General features: G+C 47.0%; 1 long non-coding RNA gene across 2 annotated transcripts in view; it reads left to right on the forward strand.

The window, feature by feature from the left end:
• Positions 1–3323, forward strand: part of LOC103651009 (uncharacterized) — a 30113-nt gene extending 26790 nt beyond the window's left edge. The window contains exons 1-3 of one of the 2 annotated variants that reach the window (XR_002268158.2): positions 937–1151; positions 1241–2444; positions 2837–3323. This is a non-coding gene — a long non-coding RNA (uncharacterized lncRNA). Of the gene's footprint in view, positions 1–936; positions 1152–1240; positions 2445–2836 lie in introns of those variants that run through there. The other variant, XR_564526.3, reaches the window with a different exon arrangement.
• The last annotated feature ends 24220 nt before the right edge of the window (positions 3324–27543 follow it).

The following is a 27543-nucleotide window of genomic DNA, read 5'->3' on the forward strand; positions in this document are numbered from 1 at the left end:
CCTGTCTCGAAACGCCGACAGAACTGCAGCTATGTCCTCCTGGATCCCAAGGAAAGAGCGGAACTGCGGACTTCACGTTGGATGAAAGGTGAAGGAGGAACCAGCCCGTTCTTATGTTGGGTTTGTCCAGCACCAAGGCAGTTGTCCGAATGAAGGAGACGACCCTCTTTGGCCGTGCAGGGGGGCTGCATACCCAGATCTCGACTTCTGCAGAGGGTTCAAAAAGTATAGACGAGACCTGGTGGTTGGGCGCGCAGGCTGCGAGTTGGTGCAGCGATGAGCTAATCAGCAAGTGCAGCTTCCGCACCGCTCGCCTAACAAGGAAGCCGCGCACTGCGGCTTGTAGGCGCACCACAGCCTGCTCATGTGATGACGGCCATGGGGTGGCCCTGGAGGCCACAGCAAGGTGCTTCTCCCCACGAAGGGACTGTACCTGGCGGCGTGCCAGGAACCCTCGCGCTGCCGCCTGAAGCCGCAACGCTGCTTGGAGTTCCTTCTCTGTCTTCTCCTTGTAGCGGTGGAACATCACAACGAACTGATCCCACTTCTCTGTGAGACGACCAAAACTCTCTTTGAGCCGAGTGAATGCATCTAGAGTTGGAGAGGGCGGGTGGGAGGGCGTTGCGGCGGCTGATTGCGCGGCGGCTGGTGGTGGTGAGGGATAGGCGGCTGGTGGTGGTGAGGATAACCTGGAGCTGATACCAGGTGTCATGGACCTTCGGTCCATGGGGATAGCTGTCTTCTCCGGCGAGGTTATACCCCTCTGTCGCAGGCTTGGTTCTAGGGTAGCAGCCCTAGGCGCTTGAGAGAGAGTCATTGCAAGGGAGAGAGATTGGTTTGATAATGATCTTGCTTGATTTATTCTCTGCTGTCATGCGGCTTATAAATAGCCCTATGGCTAACCAACTTCTTCTACAAACTCTCAACTAACTCCTACTTTCTTGGACTTATCTGCTGCTAACCAACTCTCCACAATTCTCTCATCTCAATCTTATTCTCTAGCCTTATCCCAGCTCATCTCAATCTTATTCTCTAGCCTTATCCTAGCCTGGTTGTTGCCTCTTGCTCCCTATGATGCCCATGACATCTCCCCCTCCCTTGAGGACCAGCTCGTCCTCGAGCTGCCATAGACTTACCTGACACGACTTAAGGTTAAGCCTTTTACATCTCGGCTTACCTTTATTATTTAAGACGAAAATACAAAATAATTGTGGAACTAAAATATAAATTTGAACTGCAGCTATGTCCTCCTGTCCTCCTGGATCCCAAGGAAAGAGCTGAACTGCGGACTTCACGTTGGATGAAAGGTGAAGGAGGAACCAGCCCGTTCTTATGTTGGGTATGCAGCCCCCCTCGGCAGAGAGGTATAACCTCGCCGGAGAAGACAACTATCCCCATGGACCGAAGGTCCATGACATTGATGTACTATATCTACTACTGGCGTCTCAAGTAAAGCTTCACTAACTGCATGTGAAGTATGTGTTGTAAGTTGTAACAAAGCTCTGCTTAATCCGCGTGTCACAATGAACCTTGGGAAATTTGGGCTACTATTAGGGCTAGTTTGGGAACACCATTTTCCCAATGGATTCCTATTTTGCCCAAGGGAAAATAAATTAATTTTCCTGGGAAAACAAAAATCTCTTGGGAAAATGTGGTTTCCAAATCAGCCCTTAGAATGGTGAAATGCATTGGGAAGCTTCCTATGCCATTCGTGCTCAACATGAAAGGTCACTAGATAACACTAGTAACTAATAATTGATGGTAGAAGATAGTATTGTTGCATTGCTTTTTTATCTGGTTGTTTTGCAACGGACTAATACTTGATTTGGTGCATCCTGATTCTTTCAAAAATATCATATTTCTATATTTGATTTTATATTTCAATTCTCGCATCACGTGTTTCCTGCATGTCCCATGTCAATTATATTAGACAGGCTTTGTGTTGTGGATGGGCTTAGGCCACGACACATAGGCCTGTTAGTGGCCAATAATTCAGGCCCCTGATTGTGTTGAGATGGGCTTGGATGACCAGGATTGATTCTACTTCTATAAATCCTAATCCTTGGCACTCCTCGGGGGTCAAGCAGTTAACCTGCAATTGCAAACTTGAGTCATCATCCATGGTGCTGTGAGCTAGCGAGCCACTAACCTGTAATGACTGAGCTGAGTTATCTTCTGCAGCACTATTCTGGCTGCCCGATCCACCCCCGGATCAGGCGCTTGGTGTCCGAGGCGGATTGCTCCAACTGATTCTGCGCGGCGGATTGCTACAAAATTGGGAAGAGTTGAGGGAGCCGTTGGAGCATGGAAAAAACACGAATTCTTCCTAACATCACTTTTTCGAGTATTTCTAGCAGCGTCGTTGGAGTTGCTCTTAGGGGCTGTTTGGTTGGACCGAACAATATGGGCTCGCCTCGCTCAGCAAGAAACAGAACAAGAACAGGGTAGGTTTGGTTTCCTTGCCCTGCTACCTTGATCACATATCCTGGTCACATATATCCAAACACGCTCTTAAGGTCAGGTAGGTCAGAGTTTGAGTTTGCAATTTGCCCTGCCTACTTCACAGAATATGCTTTGGGTTTTGCGTTTCCTACTTCTCATAGAAGAAGCTACACACTCGGCACTCCATTTACACCTTTTTTCAGTAGATCTTCTGATGTTCAGAGCGTACACAATAGGCATATTGTTCTGCCCCTTTGTTTCACCGTCATTGCGCGCGCATCTAGAGTTGGAATTCATTCCTTACTGATGGTGCTGCCTTCTGAAACTGTTCGTGTTATTATGCATCATCTCAGCACAAGTTCCTTTTTCTCTTCTTTTTTTTTGTTCGAGGCAGATAGACGGGAAAGACTGTCAAGGCACAGATCCGGGACACGGCTAGCCAGGAAAGGTACCGCGGGAACATCGCTGTTATGATGGTCAGTAACAAGTCGGACCTGAACGGCTGAACCACCTTAGGTCGGATAAACGTCGAGAAGGCGTTCCACAGCACACCATCTTGAGCGAGAATGGCTCGCGTGCTGTTCTAGCTGCGAAGACCTGCTCCCGATCCCAACGGAACAAATGCAGGTTTCGGAAGGGTTCCCTTCTGCGAAGACCTGTTCTAGCTGCGAAGATCGCTTTGCATTATCTGCCTGACTTCGAAAGCCAGTAATTGACCGGTGGTTCGATTCTTTGTCACAAGGAACTTCTTCCTCTAGCATCGTATCATATACCACACGTACACTGTCAAACCAAGCGAAGCGTGTTCCTGTTGCATTTGTTGTCTAATTAACCTGTACCTGTATACTTGGACGGACCGAAGAACATTCTGCGTGTACTTAGAGCATCTCCAATAACGTATCTCCAACAACGTGACCTATAAAAATGTCCTATAATTTGAAAATAAGTATATTTTATAGAATTTAGGGCACCAACAAAACACCTCGCTCCAACAGTAAAGCCTCAAATCTAGATTATAGGGCAGCCCACTACGGTGTAGTATATTTGAGTCACTTGAGAGGGTGCCCTATAGTTTGAGGCATTGTTGGAGATGCTCTTAACACGTTCTTCTCCTCCTGCAGATAGCAATAATAAGTGTCCGGTACCGTGATGTTAGACACAAGCCCACCACCACGTCTTGCAAATAATAACTGCTGGTCCATCCATCCATCGTCCATGAAACCGCAACGACGACACCACCAGCATTGTAGGGTCGGTTCCGTACATGCCGTCGCCATCGCGGCCGTGTCATCAGGGCCTACTATGTTCCTTGCTTGACCCGTGCCGTGCCCGTGCCCGTGCTCCAGCCGTGTCGCGGTGGACTTTGCATCGATCGGCTGACGGGGTGATGTCCTCCCCGCAACCACCTGCGTCTATACTCTGCTTCTCCTGCTAGGTGCTCTCTACCTCCAACGATCGCTTGCACGGTGGTTCACGCCTCCTTCTTGGACGTGACCATGGGTAGCTGCTGCATGGCCTACCACGCGCTGCCGACCTCTCCTCCATGGATCGGATCCATCCTCCCTCTCCCTCCACGCCGCAGTCACCCGGCCCCTCTCTCACGGTTCATGGCCTAGTAAACAAAAGTAAACAAGAGATATGTTACACAGGGACAGGATATGATGAGAGGCACCGCACCGCCCGGGAGCATAGTTTGTTTGTTTAAACGATTCTGAGCCACTCGAGGCCACGGCAACGCGTATTTTATTGAATTGATGAAATCTGCCGTACTTCGTTCATCCCGAATCATCTCAAAAGCCTCCTTTTTTATTTTATAGGTGAGACCTTGACATTGCTCGCCGATCGATCGATCGCTCGCTCGCTCGCTGATAGACCTAAATACTGCTGAAGTTGCCGTCAGTGACCCACAGCGACACCAAAAAAAAAAGAGGCTGGGCCGGGCTATGCTAATGCTACAGCCTGCACTGCATACACTTTGCAACTTGGATTGGATCGGTTGAACACACAGCATCACCTTTCTATCTCTCTTTATTTATTATAAACCTACTGCACATACATATCGTACGTACGTGCGAATAATTAAACTTGCCCCTTTCTGCTCGGAATGTGTTCTCGGCCGGGGCCCTGACACAGCAGGAAACCTGTGCTGATCCCTATCGTTGAACACACTTCATTTCATCGATCACCTTTTTGTGCGTGTTCTTCATTATTTTAGGCAAGATATAGTACCGTACCTACCGAGTGTCGACTGCCTCTTTCTTTCCTAGGCTTGCACGCTTACTTATTACTTTATTATTTTTAGGTCCATGATCCAGATAAAGGTGGTAATAGATCACGATCCAAATGTTCCTTCATAATTTATTTAATATATTATCTAATTTTAGTTTAAAATAGTTTAAAATGAATATAAAATAGAGTCTGGTTATAATTCAATCTTATCTTTAAATTTTATAGTGTGAAGTTTCTTCTGTAGTTCTGTGTAGTCATGTCACATTAGTCCACTTCAACCTGGGATGTATATTCTAAGTTAGTAATTTATATCTTTAGATATATTTCTTCAATCTGTAGTTCTGTTTTTTTTATTCTTTTAAAGATATAATACGTTGAAAAAAAAAGGAACATAATTCTTGTTTTTTTTGGATGAGTCGAACAATTGGTTTGATTAGATTTATATAAAAAAATATCTTGACGTTTATGATATCTAATAAGTATTATTATTAGACCAACCAAATGTGTTTTTCTATAGTATATTTATTTAAAATTATAGGTGTTAATAATATTTTTATTAATTTTTAGTTAACCTTAAAAACTCCATCTAATCTATCTACTAATAAGTTAAATCTAATTTCTCGATCGCTGCCCCACCCTGCGAGCCCCATCTGTCTCGCTGCTCGCGCTAGCGCTATATAGTAGCCGCGGGATATGATCGGTGATTGATATCCAAATTTTAAACTCGATCGGGCCGTGGCGTGCGTGCGTGTGCCCATGCCGGACGACCGACGGCGGCCGCTCCGGGGTCCACCGGCCGGCATTTGCCTGGACAAGCCACCCATGGTGAGCTGAAAGTTTCGTGCCCATGCATGCGTTTTACTACAGATGCAAAGCACCTAGCATTTTGCGGTACGTAGAGCATTTTGCGACTTGGGAGGACCAGACGTGACCGGCCCGTACCGTGCATTTCGACGCAAAACGTCGGTGCGCGCAGGTAGGGCATGCCATGATGCACGTTAGCAGTCTAAGGGGCAGTGTTCTGGTGTGCATTGAATAGACTTGAGTTCTCGACGGCGTACGTGTTCATGTTTTGGCTGGCTGACCGGCGACTAGCTCCACGTCAGTGCAGTGCTCGCCTGCTCGGTGGTGAGGATGAACAGAGAGAGAGAGAGAGGCCCGGCAGGAGCACGAGTTACGACCAGTGGCGACCTGCTTCCGGTCGCGCGCGGACAGCAGCAGCAGCACGTAATCCGGCTCTCAGAACATCAGGTCAACGATCGATGGAGTGACTGACAGCCAGTGGCGTACGTGCCACACATGTTAACGTCACCACAGCGAGCCACAGACACGACGGCGGCCACTGTTACTACCCTGCAACCTGCATGCGTACGTTCCGTGTCCTAGATGCGAGCGCGCCGAAAGCGACCGCATTGTTCGCCTCGCCCCTTGGCTGGCTGCCTGGCTGGGGTGAATGGGTGATCGATCGAGCAAAGCTAGCCCTGCCATGGCGGCCTGGCCTGTGGCCTGTGCCGGTTTCAAATCACAGGTCACTCTAGACGATGACATGGGCGCCGGAGCAGCTGGGCAGGGGCAGCAAGCAAAGCAGCACCTCATGATCTCATCACGGGGGGGGGGGGGGGGGGGGGGGGGACTTGTACTGCACGTCACCTACGTTGCCACTAGCCAAGGCATGGCGCGCGCGCAGAGTGCTGCTAGTGCCACCTGCATTCTTGTCTGTCGCTGGCAATCAAATACTGCAGCCAGCACTCCTCCGGTGTCCAGGCAAAGGGGGACGCGTACATGCCGTGGCGTCCGAACGGGGGATTTGATGCAGTCCAGCACTCCTCCAGGTCCAGGCTTTGAAATTTGAATGAAATGCTGCGGCGTAGTACAGCATGCGTGGCATGGGGGATACGTACGTCATGGACGGGACCGACCGTCATTGGCCACCCACCTGATGACCTGAAACCGAAAGAACAGGAAACCAGACGGATATACGATACGAGTACCCCCATACTACTCTCTACTCCTTCGTTGTCATGCATCCGTCAGTTTGCTCCACAGCGGGAAGGGAACCCGCGCAGGCTTCCGTTTGAACTGACGCAGCGTACCTGATCCTATCCTACAGAGATACGCAGTCCACCGTCAGAAAGTCAGACTGCGAGTCCTGTACTCCCTTCTTCCGTAACGTTTTAGCTTTCAATTTTTTCATCTGGAAAAATAGTAATCTTTTTGTTAGATTCTATGTCGACTAGTATCCATTTCTAGCCCCGTAATAACAATCCGTAACTAGAAATCATAGACGACAATTAGATATATTCTACTGAGATAAAAGGTAACATAACTTTGTTGTTGATATGTTTACGCGTCCTAGCGGCGTCACCTCTATTGCCTTGCACATCGGGATCCAAGCCGTCGTTGGTTGTCACTCTTCCAGTCACTCCGACGCTTAGGCAACATGGCCTCTCTCTATGGATCAGGGTTCCAGGGCAAAGTATTAGTGTTGGCTTTCATGTGGCCCTTTAATCCTTTATATAGCATTGTGTGACCGAGAGCTTCAACCGAGGTTAGCATGAGCCCTCTCAATGAAAGGCCAAATTAAGGAGATGGTTGTAGAGGAAAGGTTGTAGAGGAAGGGTTAAGCCCAATTCGGTCTCCGATGAAAGGTTGTAGAGGACACACACACTACCAGAATTCGGGCCTTTGCCGAGTACTTTTTATCGCGCACTCGGCAAAGCAGACTTTGCCGAGCGCCGCACTCGGCAAAGTCCTGCGCTCGGTAAAGAGCTTGTTTACCGAGTGTAGGACACTCGGCACTGCCAAACACTCGGCAAAGACTGCTTTGCCGAGCGTCAAGCACTCGGCAAATATGGCTCTCGGCAAAGGGCCGTTAGCGGCCGTCTACAACTGACGACCGTCAGTCTTTGCCGAGTGTCAAATATCTGGCACTCGGCAAAAAGAGTCTTTGCCGAGTGTCCTATGTAGACACTCGGCAAAGCATACTTTTATTTTTTTATTTTGGTCACCAAACTTTTTGTGGTATGTTCCTACACTATGTAGACCTACATGTACCATTTTGGGACAATTATAACAGTGTTTTCTATAGCTAGTACATTTAGTTTGTTTATTTGAATTTCTTCGGAAAATTCAGATTTGAACTGCAGGTCACTCGAAACTTGGAAAACCGTGCATGCAAAAATGATATCCATGCTACTTAGCACAAGTTACGACCAATCTCAGGAGCGGACCGGAAACTTCGAGCACCATGCTCACTCAACATGACCGTAAACTTGCTATCCAGGTGTTTAAAAATTGTATAAAACAGAAACAAAGTCAGAAAATCATTAAACATGTCCACGTGTCATGATATCATATGTAGAGGCTGTGATAAAAATTTGAAAAAGTTTCGAGAAAGCTGTAACGCACTATGTGTACAAATCTAAGAGATCCACATTGAAACTCTATGATTTCATGTGTGGTTCTCTTAGGTTTCTACACATAATGTCTCACATCTTTCTCCAAACATTCTAAATTTTTTATCACAGACTCTACATATGATATCATGACATGTGGATAAGTTTCATGATTTTCTAAGTTTGTTTGTGTTTTATAAAAATTTTAAACAACTGTATGGCAAGTTCACGACCATGTTGAGTTAGCATGGTGCTCGAAGTTTCCGGTCCGATCCTGAAATCGGTCGTAACTTGTGCTAAGTAGAATGGATATTATTTTTGCATGCACAGTTTTCCAAGTTTCGAGTGACCTACAGTTCAAATGTGAGTTTTTCGAAGAAATTCAAATAAACGAACTAAATCTACTAGCTATAGAAAACAATTCTCTAATTGTCTCAAAATGGTACATGTAGGTCTATATAGTGTAGGAACATACCACAAAAATTTGGTAGGGAAAATAAAAAAATAAAAATGTACTTTGCCGAGTGCCAGCTGGTTGACACTCGGCAAAGAATTGTGAAAGCATATTGCCAAGTGCCGCCCAGGGGACACTCGGCAAAGTCTCAGCGATCTGGCACTCGGTAAAGAATATTTTAAAATTTTAAAAAAATCTTTGCCGAGTGCCAGATCGCGGGCACTCGGCAAAGAAGAGAAATAAACCCCCGCGGAGAACCTTTCTCCTTCCTTCTCTCATCTCACTCTCTCACTGCACCCGCCATCCGCGCGCCGCCGTCGACTCGCCGCCGCGCCGTCCGCCCGCCGCCGTGCCAGCTCCTCGCCGCGCCGTCCGGCCGCCCATCGCCGCGCCCGCGCCTCGCCACGGCCGTGCCGGCCGCCCGCCGCGCCCACCCACTCACATGCGCGTCGTGCTCGCCGTCACCGCCGCTGTGCTCGCCGTGCCCGCGCCCGCGCTCGCCGTGGTCGTCGTGCCCGCAGCCGCGCCCGCCGTGCCCCTCACCCGCGCCCGCCGCGCTCGCCGTGCCCGCGCCCGCGTCGTCGTGCCCCTCGTCGTGCCCCTCGCCACCGCCGCCCGGCCACGCGTACCATCGTCGCCCCACGCGAGGTATACACTTTTTATGCGTCAATTCACCATGTAGTTGTTGATCTACCAAGTTATTCGCATCTCCATCATGAAGCATTGTAATGGCTTGCAATGGGAAATAAGAAATATGACAACTGCTAGTAGTGTATACTTTAGGTGAATTTCTTCTTACTGTGTGCATGTCAGCCATCGTGCTGTTAGTTTTATTTGCAGGTTTTAAAAACCTCAACGTACAGGGGAGGTGTTGTCGATTTTTTTTGTATTAACAGACTTGTGTTTCTTTTTTACAGAGAAGATACTTGTCTTCCTAGCCGCTGCGGGTCTGCCTGCACCGCGTTGCGTCGCCACTGCACCGACCCGCCACAGCCCCACTAGCCTGACTCCACCGCCACCCTAGGTATAACCTTTATTTCCGCATCATGGTCGTAGATCACGTAACCCAGTTAGGCGTCTCCTGTTCGAAAGAGATACGGTGTAGATATGCAGATCTTTGCATATCTACAAATGTATCAGTTTCGAATTGTCCACGTTTTTTGGACAGCCTGCGGTTGCGTAGATGGTGTTAGTTTCATGCTCTACTCCGGTCCGAGATAGAGTTTCGGCGTCACCTCCCTGTTGTTCTCCAGACAGTACACTCTCCCTGCCAGGACGTGTATCCGGGGAACAGCGGGGAGGTGCTGCCGAAATTCTATCTCGGATCGAAGTAGAGCATGGAAACTAACTCCATCTACGCAACCGCGGGTGGGATTAGGACCTATCATCACCTATTAGAAGGTAGGAACGTAGTGTACATGCATTACATGTCTATATTAAATTATACTCGGTTATATATGTTAGAGGATGGAGGACCGTGAGTGGATGTACACGGGCCGCGTTCGACGTAATGATGTCACCCCAGAATGGATTAGGAAGATCGATGCTTTCGTGGAACGGGCATATGGCGAAGCTGCTAAAGGAGCTAGCCTAGTCCCTTATCCGTGCAGCAAATGTGACAACCGGAAAAGAAAACCAAAGAAGGCCATGGTAGAACATATTTGGAAGAATGGATTTACGCCGGACTATACTCGGTGGATCTTCCATGGTGAAGCGCATCGCACGAGAGAGGAGGTGGTGAGACAACGCGTCGAGGATTACGATGCTGATGCCGGGGTAGCGGACATGTTGAACGACTATCACGAGGCACAGTTCGCCGAAGGACGTATGGAGGACGAGCCAGAGGCGACCGCAAAGGCATTCTACGACATGTTTGACGCGGCACAGAAACCCCTTCACGGCAAGACAAAGGTTTCTCAACTGGATGTCATTGGGCGTATAATGGCGTTCAAGTCTCAGTATAGCATGAGTCGAGACGCCTTCGATGGTTTGCTGACAGTTATTGGCAGCCTGCTTCCAGAGGATCACGTTTTGCCAAAGAGCATGTACGAGGCACAAAAACTCCTTCGTGCACTCAAGATGACGTATGAGCAGATACATGCTTGTCCGAAGGGCTGCGTCCTATTTAGGAAAGAACACACTGAGGCAAAGTACTCTCCGAAGTGTAAATCGTCTAGGTTCATGGAGGTAGACTCTGGTGATGGACAGATGAGGCAGCTCGACATCCCCGTGACAATCCTACGCCAGCTTCCGTTCATACCGAGGATCCAGCGTCTATACATGACAGAGGAATCCGCGAAACAGATGACATGGCACAAAAAAGGCAAATGATACAATCCTGACAAGATGGTTCGCGCATCCGATGGTGAAGCATGGACCCACTTTGATGTCATTCACCATGAGAAAGCCAAAGAGGCTCGTAATGTTTGTGTTGTGCTGGCCACAGATGGGTCCAATCCCTATGGAATGACAGCTGCCCCATACACATGTTGGCCCATGTTTGTTATCCCCATCAATCTCCCCCCGGCGTATGCTTTCAAAGACAGAACATATTCGCGTCGTTGATAATTCCTGGACACCCGGGGAATAAAATGGGCGTGTACATGGAGCCTTTGATTGATGAATTGGTTCGTGCTTGGGAGGAAGGGGTATGGATGTACGACCGAGCTACGAAGACAAACTTCAAAATGCATGTTTGGTACCAGTACTCCATGCATGACTTTCCGGCGTATGGGCTATTTTGCGCCTGGTGTGTTCACGGTAAGTTCCCATGCCCAGTTTGCAAGGAAGCTCTTAGGTTCATTTGGTTGAAGAAGGGTGGTAAATATTCGTCATTCGATAAACATCGACAATTTCTCCCTCCTGACCATGCATTCCGACTAGACATCAAGAACTTTACGAAAGGTGTCGTGGTGACAGACCGCCCACCTGCAATGATGACTGGTGCCGAAGTTCACGAACAGATAGATGGTCTCGTGGCCAACCCAGAAGGTGGTTTTGTGGGATATGGTGAGCAACATATGTGGACACATAAGTCGGGCTTGACTCGGCTCCCCTATTATGATGACCTGCTCCTTCCACACAACATTGACGTGATGCACACTGAAAAGAATGTCGCTGAGGCACTTTGGGCAACAATTATGGAGATTCCTGATAAGTCAAAGGATAACGTAAAGGCAAGAGTGGATCTGGCAGAGTTATGTGATAGACCAAACCAAGAGATGAAGCCACCTAGTGGTGGTAAGACATGGAGAAGGCCTAAGGCCGATTTCGTCCTGAGCAGGGCCCAGAGGAAGGAAGTACTACAGTGGATCAAGATGTTAATGTTCCCTGATGGGTATGCAGCTAACCTTAGAAGGGGGGTGAACTTATCTACTCTGCGAGTCTTAGGGATGAAGAGTCATGACTTCCACATATGGATTGAACGAATTCTTTCGGCGATGGTTCGAGGCTATGTCCCTGAGCATGTCTGGCTAGCGCTTGCAGAGTTGAGCTATTTCTTCCACCAGCTTTGTGCAAAAGAGTTAGCTCGGACCATGATTGCAGACTTGGAAAGGATGGCACCCGCGTTACTGTGTAAGCTGGAGAAGATCTTTCCACCCGACTTCTTCAATCTGATGCAACATTTGATTCTTCATCTCCCGTATGAGGCACGAATGGGGGGCCCGTGCACGGACGTTGGTGCTATCCAATCGAGAGATGTCTAAAGACTATCCGAAAGAAATGTAGAAATAAATGCAAAATCGAGGCTTCCATTGCAGAGGCATACATACTGGAGGAGGTGTCAAACTTCACAACAACTTACTATGGTGACAAACTGCCGAGCGTGCATAATCCACCCCCTCGTTACAATAATGGCGACAATGAATCGAACCTCAGCATTTTTCGAGGGCAACTCGGAAGCGCGAGTGGTTCGACCACCAAGACCCTGAGACATAAAGAGTGGTGCCATATCATGCTATATGTATTGACCAACCTTGAAGAGGTGACACCATACATGGAGCAATTTCTTCATGAATTCTGGCGTCGATCAAGGGACCCAACTCCACAGGAATATGATACCCTTCTTGGAAAGGGTGCGGGAAATGGATTGCCCGATTTCATTTCCTGGTTTAAACGTAAGGTACGTGCTTAGTTTGTCATTTGAAGTTGCTCTTAAGTGCGAATAATATAACAATCTAGCGTGTTTGAACTTACAGGGCCAAAGAGAGCCGTCTATGAGTGCCGAGTTGAGACAAGTAGCCAATGGCTTTGCCTATAGGGTCAGGAAATTTTCTGGGTATGACGTCAATAGATACCGTTTTCGCACAACAAGCTACGACCAAAGTCGGCCCAATCGAAAAACCACGTGTTCTAGAGTCTTTACGCCCGGGCTTGACGAGGTCGAGTATTATGGAAGAATTGAAGAAATATATGAACTCAATTTTTATGGTTCCAAACATCTTACTCCAGTGATATTCAAATGTCATTGGTTTGACCCTAAAGTTACGAGACAGACACATTCTAATCTTGGGCTAGTCGAAATTCGACAGGATTCCATCTTACCAGGAGACAATGTCTATATTGTGGCCCAACAGGCCACACAAGTGTATTATCTTCCATATGCGTGCCAAACGAAACAACATCTTAAGGGTTGAGATGTTGTGTATGAGGTATCACCGCACGCTAAATTACCTGTTCCAAACGATGAAGATTATAACTTAGACCCGGACACATATGACGGAGAGTTCTTCCAAGAAGATGGGCTCGAAGGGCGATTTGAGATAGACTTAACCGAAGCGATCGGAATGAAAGTAGATATTGAAACGCCGGATGATGAAATGGTTGTTGATGAGGAGGATGAGGTGCAAAATGAGAATGACTTAGAAATGCTTGAAGGCAATGCCAATGACGAAATTGCGCCTTCAGATGGTGTTGACTATGAAATGGTTGATAGTGATGATGACACTTATGATCCGGCTAACCCGGACACATATGAAGATTATTTTTAATCGATGTAATGCTATATTTCATTTATTTTGCATATGTTTCTAAATACATATTTTTTATCTGTGCTTAATTGCTTACTCTTAATTGCAGGTTGTTGGACAAAGATGGTGGGCGGTGGGACGAGGACGAGGAGGGGGAGGGGGAGGGGGAGGAGGAGCACCCGTAGGATGGAGGAGGAGGCGCAGCAGGACGACGCCGTACAGCAGCAGGTGGAGCAGCAAGCCGCTGTCGATGCGGCGCAGCATGACGACTCATACGACGCCACTCAGCAGGACGTCTCAGGTTCTGGCTCCTCAGGTTCGAGGAGCATCTACCTGCGAGGTCCCGCGAGTCTCCCTCAGCGACCCATACTTCGTGACAGACGTCTGCTGATACGACCCGATGGAGAGAGGTAGATAACTTTAGATGTTGTTGCTGCCTTTTCATATTATATGTTCAAATTAATAATAGAAACTAATACTTTATCTTAATCACTTGGACAGGTCTTGGATGGTTTTGGAGACTGCAGGGGGTCACGGCCGCAACCCCAATGGCATTCTCGGCCTTCTATGCAGGGAACACTTCCCTGGACTTGTCGAGTACGCCGGAGTGACGAGCCCAACATACACCTTCGACCACTACGTCGTCGCCCCCGATGCAGTAGATCGGGACGACAGACAATTCAACAACAAGGCAGAGCGGGTGAAGCAAGAGTTGTGGGTAAGTCTTCCTCGCACTATATTGTTTAATAAGTCGCATTTGTTGCATATTCTTGAAATAATGTATGGATACATCGTCTTTATATGTAGGATTTCTTCAGATGCGAGGCTGGATACGAGGCCAGGGCGGATGTGGTGGCTACCACGAGCTGTAAGAAGCTCGTCGTGGACATGCACTACGAGGCGCGCATCCAGGCCATCGTCACTTACCACGGCTCCGTCCTTGGGGAGAAGGTGAGCAAGAAGGACACCCGAACCATGTCGTTGACTCCGGACCGGTACTTGCAGGTAAATACAAAACTTTATTATTGGTACTAAATAAGCTTAATTTTATCTTCTGATATGTCGTGTACTTGTATTTTTTAGATGATTCCTCATTGGTGCGCCGCGCATCCTGAGTGCTGGGAGCAGATGGTGCAGAGGTGGTGCTCGGCTGAGTGGGACGAGGCGCACAACGCTAGCCGAGAACGGCGTTTGATGATGCAAGGTCCCTCCCACCATCAAGGCAGCCGCAGCCTGGGCAAATACGCGGAAGCATGGGTACGCGCTCTTTTTTATTTAGGTATATAACTTTCGATTAGACATGATTTCTAACCATCTCGTTGGTTTTCTCGCAGTCGGCGGCACATGGTGGCGCGCCTTGCTCCACGTTCTCGGCATATGCTATGGCCCACAAGGGGAAGGCGACGTCCGACGTCACCTACAACCCGTATGACGGGCCCGAGGCGTACACCAACCCCGTCGTCCACAGCCGCCTCACTGAGTACACCGCCATGGCCAAGGAGGTCCATGGGCCAGATTATGATCCGAGGACCGAGGACATCGACGGAGATGTCCTCATGAGGGTCGGAGGAGGCAAGAGGGATGGGCGGTACTGGATTGCCGACGGGGCAATCGACTCGTCCTCCACTCCCACTCTCTCTCAGGTGCGAGCAAGGAGCACGAGCGCGAGCCCAGCCGTACGACCTCGGCAGGACAGCTCACAACATCGTATCCAGCAACTCCAGGTTATTCCTTATCTATTCATCGTTCATTGATTATTATATATCTTCTCTTTGCATTATCGTAACATTAGGGCGAAATATTACAGACTCAGCTAGATGATGAGAGGAGGCAACGTGAGGAGCTGGAGAAGAGGATGGCGGAGATGTTCGCGTACATGCAGAGCCTTGGCGCGCGCACAGGGTCATGCTCCACCACCTCCGTTGTTCCCTGCAGCTGACACTGCTGAGTTCACTACTCCTGTGAGTATCAAAATTTTAGTACTGCATGATATATATTCATATGTTCTCACACATGCAATCTCTTCTCTGTGCAGGGTCAATCTGCGGCGTCGAACAACCCTCACGCTTCGTCCAGCCCTTCGCCGAACCAGTCCAGATGCCTACCTCATTGATGATCTGTTTTGTGATGACCCAGACTTATATTTGTGAGTGTTGGTGATGTTAGTTACACTTGGTCTTGTGAGATACTTGGTGATGTTAGTGATGATCTAGACTTATATCTGTTTTGTGATGATCCAGACTTATATTTGTGAGACTTATATTAGTGAGACTTTGTGATATATATGGTGTTGATGATAAATGTGTTGATTCTGTGATGCGATTGATATATAATGTGATGTGAATGATATATATCTTTTGTTTGTTTGGATGGAACAACAAAAACAAATAAAAAAGGGACTTCCTGATCACTTTGCCGAGTGTAACACTCGGCAAAGGGTCGCTTTGCCGAGTGCTATGACCATGGCACTCGGCAAAGAAGGAAACCTGGGAACCGGTAAAGTCATCTTTGCCGAGTGCTGACCATGGCACTCGGCAAAGAAGGAAACCTGGGAACCGGTAAAGCCATCTTTGCCGAGTGCTGTGGTCAAGGCACTCGACAAAGGGACTGGCAAAGGGGCCCACTGGAGAACTCTTTGCCGAGTGCCAGACCACTAGACACTCGGCAAAGAAGCCTCCTTGGCCGAGTGCCTACGAGAGCTCTCGACACTGGGACTGGCGGTGGGGCCCACTGGAGCCGTCTTTGCCGACGGCCGTAATAGCAGACACTCGGCAAACTTGGCCTCTTTGCCGAGTGCCAAAGAAGACACTCGACAAAGGATCCGTCACCGTCACTTGGCGCCGTGACGGTGACTTTTCTTTGCCGAGTGTCAAATGGCACTCGGCAAATTCTTTGCCGAGCCCGACAAAAAGTACTCGGCAAAGAGACTGTTGCCGATGTACAGTTCGCCGAGCGTTCTTTGCCGAGTGTTACACTCGGCAAAGCCTTTGCCGAGTGTAAAATAGCCTTTGCCGAGTGTCTGAGACACTCGACAAAGGAGCTGTGTCCGGTAGTGACCTAACAATTTTATCTCTCAATTGTATGGCCCAAGGTGCTCGTAGGTCATGAGTGGGAAGCAGACCGACGACGTGCTGTGGCTTGGTGCCAAGCGTGGTCAAGTGCGGTCAGCTACTTATAGCGAGTTAGTCTGCGGCCAGGCGCGAGATCCACTCGAGTGGTTCCCTTTTCGACATGCCCAGCCTCCCTTTGTCAGGTTCCGCGCACGCCCGACCATGGGCTCGGGGCCACAGGGTTCGACTAGAGGCAGGTCCTTTCAGTGTTGACGTATCGGCCTCTCCCAACTGACTAACGGGTCCCAACTATCAGGGGCATATTTCTTTAGCACACTCTCTGACTGGCGGGTCCAGGGGCTCAAGTCATTTCCCCGACACTACTCATTGATAAAAGCTAAGAAAAAAAATAAAAAACCAGAGAGGACCTTAGTTCATTAGAAGGAACAGAATAAAATTTTGCCCAATGAGCTAAATATTAGCAGTGATTCAGTTTCTAGTCTGAAATGTGTAAATGATGGACTTAATCTAAGGTTGTGAAAATGAATGTTTGTTATGCATATACATCTTCTATTGAGCATATTTACATTTTTCCTAGATGCAAAGATGTTGATGCAAAATTGTCACACCCGGGTTTTAGGGGTCCAAAGCCCGGGCGCGAACATAATCACCAGGTGTGCTGGGACCAAGTCTCACACATATGATGAATCATGGCACAGGATCGAATGTCACATCTTTACTATTTAACAGGAGTTCTATACAAAATAAATAAATAATTACATTATAAGGAGACAACGGTCCAGCAACCCGAAGTTGACTGGGAGACGACGGCCTAGACCTCTCACGAACTCATCGCAGCATCCTCCATGCGCCTCATCCTGCGGTACCTGATCTTGACCTGTGTGTGTGGGGGTGTGAGACAGCAAGAGTGAGCTCACATACGTTCATCGCTCAACAAGTTGTGGGGAATAATGTGCATGAACTCGCCAAAGGTGGGAGCTCACGTGAAGTGTAAGGCTTACCAAAGAGGATGGTTAGAGCTGAGCATTGCTTTTAAAGTTGGTCAAAATTTTATTAGCAATTACTAAGTATAAGTAAATACCAACCCAATTAAGTAGTAGAACAAAAGTAACAACATCACCTGCAATGCAATGCATATGGCAAATTGAATTTAAGTTCCATAAATTAATCATCAGAGAGTCCTGAGCTGCTCATGACCGTGAGCTCGGCTAGTATACCAGTTTTACACTCTGCAGAGGTGGTACCCTTTACCCACAAGTCATGTTACCCATCTGCCAAGGGATCGCGACTTCCCATACACCTCTACCGAGGAGGCGAGGCAGGGTAACACTACGAGGCCTTTACAAAGTTCCACTAGCTTCAGAAAACCCGCTACAGTTTATAGGAAGCTCCAATGCAGGAATCCCTTGCAGGACCGCCATCGCAGCAAAATCCTCCCGAGGGCCTCCCTACACTGACCACTCCCCTACTGCCCTTGCCCCTTTCGGGTAAGGTAGTCCTCCACTAGCTTTCCTAATTAGTCAGCCAAGGGCGTCCCATTAAACCCTTGTGGTGGCACGTGGTTCTCAAGTTAAGCTCTATGTTCCAATTAACATTTAATGATCTTGTCATGAACATAAATAGAATAACAACATAATTGGAACATAGATGTAATGAAATATTAACCCAAACCATATAAAGCAGTAGCAGAACTACCCAAGTGATTCAGGGGTAAACAAGGTATTCAGGATGAACAAACTAGGGTGACCTATTGGGTCCCATCAAAATTAACCTATGCAGATCATTATGATTAATTAGAACATGAGTGGGTAAAAGAAGTGATCAAGGGCACAACTTGCCTGGGACTTGAGATTCCAGGTACCAACTTGCTCTTCAGATGACACGTGTCCTCACTACTAAACGTAGCAATACAGACAAACATGGTATAGGCAAAATGAACATCACATCAAACATATAAACAAAATACACAGTAATAATCTACATATTAAAATAGAATCCTAGGAACAGGAATCATAATTTTTGGAGCTATAGATTTTAAGTTATGAATTTTCAAAGGTTTCATGTGTTTTAAATAGGATTAAGTAAGAAATAAATTTTATTACTGTTTTCATGACAAAACATAGACTCTAAGTGATAGAGAATTAAATTACAAAAATTTAGAAAGTGGAATGGCTCAATTTGGACCAGAGATGAATTTTCTATGAATTTTATAAGTTCTAGCAATTCTTTTCATATTAAATATTCAATTTCTAATTCATTTATACAGTTTAAATAAGCTCTAGACTGGGCGCACTATTTCCAGAGAACTCAAGGGGCTCGGGGTAAGAATCCAGAGACACAGAGAACAGGCCTTGTGGATGGCGGGTTGATTATGTAAAAACAGAGGGTCTCTTTTGACTATTTGCGCCTGCGAAGGGGTATGGGAGAGTCTCTGCCGTCAGATCTAAAATGCGCGCCACGGATTAGATCATTCATTACCCGAACCGGTACCGGATGTGGACTGTTAGATTAAAATCCGACGGTCGATGCCAGCGCAAGACCCAAGCCCTCCGGATCTGCCCGATTTCAGATGGACGGCCCGGATTCAATATCGCGAAGGAATAAGCAATTTCTAATCCCAACCATCTACTCTCAAATCTACGGCCCAGAGTTACACGCGCGGAGGTGGGGTATGCCATCCTCCAATCATCGCCGTTGAATAACAGATCAACGATCACGGTGTGCTCCATGGAAAACAGTTCGCTCACTCGATCTGAGCCGTCCGTTAAGATCAGACGGCCGAACGGCCTGCCCCCCCTTCTCCGGTCACGGCACCCGGCGGCGCCCTGCTTCCCCCACCGCAGAGCTCGCCGGAGCACGACGAAACTACACAGACACACCCTAGATCCCAATCCACAGCGCGCAACATGTAATAAAGAACCTGGCGAACACAGGGAGGGAGTCCTCACCAGACATCGATGACCGAGCGGCGCTGGCCACGGCAGAGTGCGAATCTGCGGCGCATTCTTGCGACGGCGAGGAATTCGCTAGTGTCAGGTGCATCCAAACCGACGCTGATGCCGCGGACACGGTCGCCGAGGCGTAGCACATCTCCGCGACCCGATAGCAGGACCCCGACGAGGCAAGTAGATTACAGAGGAGATCCCCACGAGCTCTTTTCCCCGTTCCTGGTGATACCTCCCCCGGTCGCAAGCTTATATACCCACGGACGCCCAGCGACTTGCGCGAATCCAGTGGCACCCATCCCGCGAATTCCGCGCGCGTTAGGTAGGGAAGGAAGTCCGCGCTCCGTCGAAGTGCCCCACGCGGCGGCGAGGGAATCGCGTAGCTCTGTTATGGCCTTGAGTCCGGTACAGGGGAGGATAAGCTGACCGGTGGACCCCACGTGACGGCGTCCGCAGAGAACGTACGGTGCGGTGGTGTGCGGCTGAGCGGTGGGCTCCGCATGCCAGCGGCTGCACTGAGCGGATCACGTCACTGGCTGACGGGCGGGGCCCAGGCGTTGGCGCCAACACCCCCAGGGTTGGGCCGCGGGAGTGAAGAGTGTTAAATGGGCCGAAATGAGTTCCGCAGCCCAGGTAAGTTCTCCTTTTCTTTTATGTTTTATTTTCTGTTTTCTTTTATCCTTAATTCTTTTGAACATAAATTTGAATTTTAATATGAGTTTAACCTTTGGGTCAATTATAGAAATTCAAACCCTATTTTAGGAATCATTTATCTTTGTTCACTTTTTCTACATAATATTTATTTTCTTATCTTTTCTAGAATTTCTTTTGGATGTCAAATTCCACTTTGGTCTTTAATATATTTCTTGTTACATTATTTTTATTGTCACAAAATGCACACAACATAAAATTCCAGCATGATGCATAATTTAGTGGCATATCATTTATTAATTATTTGTTTTTAAATATGATATTCACATGTGATGATAAGTATAGATCACAAAATTTTGGGCTCTCCTCTATTTTCACTATTTACATTTTTGGGTATTACAAAAATGTTGCCATGATAAAGAGCTTGAATGATCATATTGCTAAATTAGAAGATCAAGCTAAAATTGGAAAAATGAACTTGAGAGTGAGAAGCTTAAATATGGCAGATGTGCCTTTTTTAATGGTAGGCGTCCCGGTATCAAGGATGGTGTTGACTTCCAAAGTGGAGGCAAACAGAACACCAAGGTTAAAGTTAATGGACATGGGTTCTCCAATTTTGTGAAAGAAAGGGGAAGGCACCTATTGTTCATAATGTTCATGCTATTCATGCTAATACTCATGTTGCTACATTTTTATCATTCTCATCCTCATGCTAACCATAAGCTAGAGTCGTTCATGTACAACGTCCGTAAGACTTCATGCATAAACTTCATTGGATGCCCGATAGAAACTAAACACTTATATACATGAAATTTAAAAACTTGAGAGCATGTGTTGCCTGTTAGCAGAAGGGACTTGGGTGGGGCAATGCAGTGGTGGGGATGTGATGGCGCAGTAGCCCCTATTCGCTCTAGTATATGGTAGATTATTAAGGGTCACAATGCGTTGATTAAGCAATATTTCCATTTGAATCCAATGCAGAAGGAGCCATACAGGGCAGTGGTCGGTCGAGCCGGTCGAGACAGTGGCCGGCTAGGGCGACCGGAGTAGTTGGGGGCTAGGGTAGGAGTAGAGCGACCAAGGAGGGTCCAACTTGAGCGCCTAGGATAGGGGTTGATCGGGGCGACCGGGGAGGAGAGAGGCGAGCGGGCGACAATTAAGAGCAATATCGGGGGCCATTTTGTTAATAACAACATGTGACAGCGATGTCCACCGACAAGGTGTAATTCTCTAATTTTCGTTGGTTGTGCTGGTGGCCTATAAAATTTAGCTAATTTTTGTCAGTTACCGACATGACACGGCCGACGGAAGTTAGTGAACCCTGATACAACCACTTTTTCATGGATTAAGCGAGTTGTTGACGAAAGTTATTTAAATTTCGTTGGCTAAGCAAAGGCCAATAGAACTGGTGGCTAATTTCTATCGGCTTCCCCAATGTCTAGGGAAGTTAGTTTGGTCGACAAAATTGATTTATCCTATTGTTTGTGTGTGTGTGTTTTTTTTACAATTTTACATTTTATACAAACTAGTCAACTGATACTGCTAGTACGACTAGTATCTGAAACTTGGTTCACAATCATTGGAGAGTGCGGGCCTACGACTATGAGGATTGAGGACCCTAGTGGAAAGCATGGAGTAGCTAGCGCGCCCATACTGCGCAATGAAGCTGCCTTTCCGCTCGACATGCATGTAGCCATTTCTATGCATGCACGCTCCATATACTAGCGGGCCCCTTCTTCGCATAGCCCTGTAGCATGGCTGCACCGCTGCACACGGTTCCTAGACCACCACCCATCCCGGCCCGTCGCGCGCATGTGCGACCTTGTCGTGCCGTGTCCGTGTCCGTGTGCCTGCATGATTGCAATGCAGCTGTGAAGCCCCTGCCCAGCGCGCTCACATCTCGCATGGCGCTGGGGCGGACGTGTGGTGCGTAGTTACGCCCCGGGCCGCCGGGCGGCAGCTCGCGTACGGAAGCTGTAGGCAGCTAGCACGTGCTGCGATCGAAACAGGAAAGCGCGGCGCCCCGCCCCGCCAGGTTTGCCTCGGAGGCTCGGACGCACGCACGGCACGGACATGGGGCAGGGCGTGGGCCGGGGGCCGTGAGGAGGGGACCCGGTCGTCCGTTTCCGGCGAGGCTGGACCGCCAGACGCGAGCACACCGCAGCGTCGCCCAGACGGGAACACAGACACCTGATCGATGGCGTCCGGATAACTCCGGCCGCACTGCCTCAGGCAGCAATGCATGCTTTCCTCGAAGCTCGCGACGGCTTTGGCGCGATGGAACGCGAACGCGAACGCGTCCGGGCTGGCCTGCAGCTGCAAGTGATCCATGCACGCACTGATGCGCGCTGGCCGCCCTTTTTTCGCTCTCCCTATCTCTCCGTGATCTCGGCCTGCGGCTCGGGCTCACGAAGCAAAAGATCGGGTCGCAGGTCGCTAGCGTCCATGGAGATGTATCCCATGCATGCTCAGTGGCAGGCGTAAGACACGCATGTGTCCGTGCGAGCCTTTGCCCAGCGGTGTCAGGCCGAACAGGGAGCCTACCTCTGCCTGACGCGGCCCCTGGCCGGCTGCGCGACTTGTGGCCTGTGCCCTTTCCCTTTCCCTTCCTCCGTTCACCGTCGTTCATCCATTGCATCGCCTCTGCCCTCTGGATTCTGGTGCTGCGCGGGGCAAGAAAACAAAGGGGAGGCCCGCGCGCCCTGGCGTGAATGACCACTAATCCATCGGTGCGCGCAGCAGCATGCAGGGCAGGGCGCTGCACAGAAGAGCAGCCGTGCCCTCATGCATGCTTTGCCTTCGCTCGCCCGTGAGCGGTTTCCGATGCACCCGCACGCCGCGACGGCAAGGAAAAATACAGCAATGATATGATGGTGGCAACACCTGGCTGCAGGCTGGTGGTCCGGATATTTCTACCGCAGCAGCACCTGAGGACAGCCACGCCACGCTGGTCTGCATAGTGCATACACATACGACAGATGCCGCCACCCTGTACATACGGAACCCTCAATATACTGATGATGTACAGGGTGAACTTGTGCGCGCCCTATTAACTTTTTCAGCGGTGCATCTTTTCGATTGAGCGTTACACTAGCAAAAATGGTCTACACGATCTAGCTTTTGTTACTGTTGTAATATAACGATTTTGAGCCTAATTAACTCCGAAGACCATGTGGAATTAACGTTTTTAGTCTTTTTTATTTGATCGTTAATAAATAGGATATAGAGTCTGCTATGCAAATTCATCGCTTGTTTTTAGATTGAACCTGTAAAGATCTATAAAAAGTAAAACTCAAATTTATCATTTATCTTCTCAAATGATACATATAAATTTCGGATACAACTCAGATACAGATACAAATAAAATTTTCAATTTTTTTTTTGTTGTAGAGAGCCAAAAAAATGAATAAAAGAATTTATGTAAAATTTTATTCTAATTGGCATTATTGTGTTCGATAATATAAGAAAAGATTAACATCAAATTGCATACATATCAATTTTTAAAATATTAAAGTTGTATTAAATATTAGGATACTCGTTTTCATCCTTGTGTGGAATGTTAAGTATTATTGGGATAATACTCTCACATTGCTAACGAAAAGAAATGTTAATAGACTTAAATAATGTTTTAGTGGTCATATATTGAGAAACTGAAATTGGGAAGGACGGAGCCACATGCACACCATGGGGTAGAACTCTCACGTGAACCAATCGGAAAGTGAGAGCTAGGGCCATCACGCTCATTTGTTACTGGAGCTTGTAATTTTATTTACATTTGTGTCCACCAATTCATCATACTTAAACTAATTACATATAATCCACTTCAACATATATGGATTAGTGGATTACACTGCTGATGCGAGGAGAACGATTTCCCACTTTTATGTATTGAGAGAGAAAAGACTACGTGGTTTCACAACTGATTTGATTGGCGGGGGAGAGATGGGTAGCCACATTGTGCCAAAAACACAAAAGAGCTCAAAAGTTTCGCCCCGCCCCGCTCACTCCCCCCACGTGACAGCAGCGCAGCGCAGCGCAGCAAGCGAAAACGTGCGAGTCTAGCAGTACGTACTGTTGCGCCAGTGCAGCTTTACTTTTTACCTGTGCATGTGGTCACACGAAAGATTGCACAGTACCCTAAAGCGACACTGGCGGGCGGGGCCCGACCCAAAGGCTCACTGTGCTTCTACTGTGCGCCCGGTGTTCCCACTTTCACCTGTTTTTATTATTTATCATGCAGATGCTATAGCTATCCAGTCTAGTCTACCCTGCCTACAGTAGCAACGAAAGCATACCACAGGCCGGAGGAGTGGTTCCTTCACAGTCAGGTACCGTTTGTGGTCATGCACTCCCATCACACTGAGAACACTAATGGGCGAGAGGAGCGGCCACGTCATATTCCCAGGCCTTGCAACTAGCCTAGCCCTGCACGCCCGCCCGCCCTCGTCACTCCAAAACCCTGCGCCATTACTCAGCGGCGCCGTAATCACGCCGGATATTCCTATCCCCGAGCGACGCGTCGCAGCTGACGTCGTCTACGGCCTGCCGCTTCGCATGGCTGGATCCTGGTCCTGGTGTTATAATTCAGTGGCTAACCCCGTGGAGAGAGACAGAGAGAAACGACAAAATGACAGGACTGTTGTATTCATCTCATGAAGTGTACATATATATACATAGTGAAGGGACACCACAACGGGTCGCACCCCTTGGAATTAGATCACATAAAATATTTTCTAACACTCCCCCTTGATCAATTCCAACTTCATTTGATCATCTGTCAGTTGTCTTCTTATATATTAACTCCTCAAAAACCCTGTGGGAAAAAATAAGGAGTACACAATATCTTTTGGATTATGAGTAAAACTCATATCGAACTCCAAAAGAAAAATATGCTTGTAATCATCATGCATAAAAACCCCTATGGGGAAAAATCAATGATGAAGCATATAGCTTAGTTGATATTACCTCATTAAAAACTTTGGATGAGAAAACCTCAATAAGGCAAAACTCATACAAAGAAAAGAGTGTAATATGATGGACAAAACAGGTCAAATATCACGGAGAATTTCTCCCCCTGATTCTTGCAATCACTTAAGTCTTCTCATACCAACCACTTTAACATATTTCTGAAACGTGGAGCATGGTAGAGATTTTGTGAATAGATCAACAAGATTATCACAAGACTTTGTTTGCAAGATTTTAATATTTCCATTTTCCTGTTTCCATCTGAACAACACAAGCTCAATTATCCTTATAGATAATTGTCGGTGGTTCAATTGAACCATGGTATGCCATTGTTCTCCTATGGACCTCTAGCCCAAAGAACAATAATATGTCTATAGTCATCATTTCAAAAACCCCAGTGGGGAAAATAAATGATGAGACATATAACTCAGGCTAATATTTCTCCAAGATAATCAAGTCAGAAAATCTGAGAAAACAACATATCAGCTGAGTCTCCTTAAAAACCCAACGGGAAAAATAAGGAGAGTAGTCATACTCTATTGTTGATCTATTTGAACTCTAAGGAGATAAACTCATCACCTAGTTCAAATACAACAATAACTATGTCATAATGTATCATCCTCGAAAACCTCTACGGGAAAAATAGATGATACGACATAGGCCTTGTGTTGATGTTGCCTCGTTAAAAACTTTGAATGAGAAACCCAATCAGGGAAAAACTCATGCGAAGAAAAGAGTACAACATGATGTGTAAACAAGTTCTTCTGATCAAGAGGAAACTCCCCCTGATCTTTACGAATCACTAAGTCATCTCATACCTGCTCTCAAACACATTAAAATGTGGAGTAAGGTAGAGACTTAGTTCGTAACTTGTTTTTCATCTAAACAACACAAAGTAATATTATCTCCATAGATAATAAGGTCACTGATATAAAATTATGACCACCACATTCCCTCTGTATGTAGTATATCATTCTGTACAATCCCACGAAGTGTACTATAGAATGATTAGTGTAAGTGACCATTAATCTCTGTTGATCAACATTTATCAAACAGTAGGTCCAACTTACCATAACTATGTCATTGATCTTGTACCTGGGGATCTTTATAGATATCCAAGATCAGTATATCCAACTGTAACCAGATCATGAGTACTCATAGAGAACATAACTCGATCTCATGTGCTGTTAGCTAGCAAATCATTGCAAAGCAATATCCGGCCGGATGCTCTTGCAAGATACAATAGCACATCTCATGATCAGAAAGAATCAAATAACAATGGTTCTCTCATATTGAATTTCTTCAATATATGTTGGATATAGACAATTTTGTATCCAAGATACTCAAGATAGTTTACTTTGAATTGAAAATCTCTTTCAATTCATATCCTCTATCTTGAACTCCGCCGATAAGTAATGTATGTTTAAAATATGCTGCACATATTTACACTGAACATACAATTCTTTGTGTATCCTTTCAGAAGGAAGGATTCACTAGGTCAAATGTACCATATTTGACCAGGATGCTCTAAGTCACAAAGACTTTCCAAGCATTGCAAATTTGTGATTGGTGATTATGTATTTGGAATCCTTCAAAACTCCATAAATACCATAATCCAGTGACCACATATGCACATGTTGTCACTACATCTATCAACTGCACAGATAGATGATTTACTGCCCATATTATTGTATCGGAATTTAACTACTCACAGTAGAGGAGAATTTATAGCATTAAAATAATGCTTGGGTTTGCGTATAAACCCAGTTGCTACTAGCCATGCTTTCTCACCACCTCATTGTTTCCAAGTCCATGAAAACAAACTTGTATCCACAGTAAGATACCTTGAAGTGAAAATAAGTTAACACTTCTTTCCGGTGAGCAAGGCTATCTCTGCAACATTGTATCACTCAACAAGATCCAATTTGAGCATACTCGTGCTCTGCTATGGCCATAGTCTTTTGGATTACTTGGAGTGCATATACAATTGCTGAGATGTATGTGTCGACACTTGTAGCTTTTAAATAACACAATTCTCCAGTTGACATAAAGTCATTTTTATGTACCCTTATGATTCCTCGTGAAATCCCAAAACGAGAATCAAGGGCTTCCGATAACCTAGCCTCATCAGTGTGCACTGAGCTAGGTTGTGAATGTCTTCCATTCACAGGATAATCCATATCCTCTAGGTGTCTACCAACACTAGGTTGGTTACCAACGAATAGTTGGTCTGCATTTACTATCTCAGAAGGCATAGCCTTCAGCTGCTTGCAAGCATCTTAATCCCAATTTGTGACCATACTTCTCCCCCTCTTATTTACAACAACGTTGCAATAGGGAGTTTAGTGGTGTTCCATTTAACCACTCTTTCTGGCACTTCCACATAGGATTAATTTGAGTGACACCTCATAGTAAATGCAC

The sequence above is a fragment of the Zea mays genome, chromosome 3 (assembly GCF_902167145.1).
Source record: "Zea mays cultivar B73 chromosome 3, Zm-B73-REFERENCE-NAM-5.0, whole genome shotgun sequence".
Classification (NCBI taxonomy): Eukaryota; Viridiplantae; Streptophyta; class Magnoliopsida; order Poales; family Poaceae; genus Zea; species Zea mays.